The sequence below is a fragment of the Sinocyclocheilus anshuiensis genome, unplaced genomic scaffold (genome assembly GCF_001515605.1).
Source record: "Sinocyclocheilus anshuiensis isolate Anshui unplaced genomic scaffold, SAMN03320099.WGS_v1.1 scaffold2438, whole genome shotgun sequence".
Classification (NCBI taxonomy): Eukaryota; Metazoa; Chordata; class Actinopteri; order Cypriniformes; family Cyprinidae; genus Sinocyclocheilus; species Sinocyclocheilus anshuiensis.
Window position 1 is genome coordinate 100,323 of NW_015558685.1, and position 1,807 is coordinate 102,129.

Here is a 1,807-nt window from a genome sequence, read left to right on the forward strand (position 1 = left end):
CTTTCATCCATGCCGAGATGTCCGCCAGGCAGCCTGAGATCCGTGCAGCTACCGTTGGATCATCAGTGAGATAGGATTGTTAATTATCTGTTTCTTTCTTCTTTTTTTTTAATAGAAAAAACATGCATTCCCTTAGCATTTTCATTACATATAGCTGTCCCATGGGCATTTCATCACATGAAAGCTGAACTGGAAAACAAGCTTTCCTTACTAGCCTTTCTGATGAACGACACTCATTGATCATTTTTACTGTCCTCCAGGGGCATCAGAGAGTGATTATGGAGGAAATTGCCTTTTACAGAAAAGGATAAGCTTTACTGGACCAGAGTACCCCTATACCAGCACAGAGAACGCAGCTCTAGAGAAATATGACTGCTGAATGTTTGTATGTCATATGGAACTATAAGTATGGCATTGATTTGACTCCATACGGAACCAGCATGGCAGCGCCACGGGTTTTGCCCTGGCAATTGAACCCGGGAGTGGAAGCAGTGTTCGAGCCGGGGGGGTCCCAGACCTCCCATAAGCATTAAGGGACCCCCCATAACCCCCCACAGAATATACTTGGGGCGGGGGGGGGGTCCCCTGGTTTTTCAATAAAACTTTAATACTTAAAATGAAGTTTCGATTGCTGTATTACATTTAGACCTGCTTATGTTACATCATATTTTATTTTTACGCATTTTTACAGCGTTGCTCATTATAACCAATCACATGATTCTGTTGACCTTAGGAATGCAGTAGGCAATCAGAGGCATTCCGATTAGTCATCGCTGTAACCCCAGAGTTTTTTTCAGACTGAAACTCGTGAATTCCCTCATCGATAATAAGCAACAAAGTGCAGATGTACGTACGATGTAAGTTAGAGATTCATTTATCTTACAGTATATGGACAGCTTCATTGATTATAAGAGGAGTTATGAGTGATTAAACACTAGCTAGACTGAATGCTCATTTAGAGTGTGTTCTTTCACTGCATGATTAAGTCTAATAAAATGCATTTAATGCTCCCAAAATCCAAGATATGGGGGCAGAAAATGTATATATTTATATAATTTCATATAGTTGATCAATATCACACGAAGAGTGCCATTTTTCGCAAAAAATCACAAATGTGATATTGATTTTTATACAACAGTTCAATAAACAAGAAGTTAATATTAAGAGACTTACATTTTAGACACCATATTGCCTAGTTTTTGCTCTATTTCGCCAACAAAAATGGTTCCAAACAAAGCAGCACTGGTTTGCATCTCGTTCCTGAATGAATCAACCGTTTAAATTATTCGGTTCAATCGCAATTATCGACTCACTTATTAACAGTGACTTGCTGCCACCTACTGGCAGTTTTAATTTCACATTTTAAAGTACCTTTTTATATATATATATTTAAGTCATTTTAAATATCAGTTTTCAACGTTTTAAGATTAAAATATCAAAACATTATTTCTGCATTTATAACTACAGGTTAAAGCATTCATGCCTTGCATCAAGCAGTGTGTATATGCATCTAAATGCCTCTTCAGATGCAGCTTCTGTGTTTCCTCTGCATTGCATGAATTTTGTTGATAATGATTTTATTTGTTGGTAACAGCCCCAAATAACTTATTATTGTAATTGACTATATTGAAGACATTATTGAGAAAAAAAAATGGCTTTACAAAGGTAAAAATGCCCATAAAGGGTAAAAATCATTTTAAACTTGCTGGAAAAGATTAATTTTTGTCACTGCTGTGAACTGACCACCACACAGAGTCAGCTGTCCATGACACTCCTAAAGCGCAACACACTCAGCAAAATATCGTCT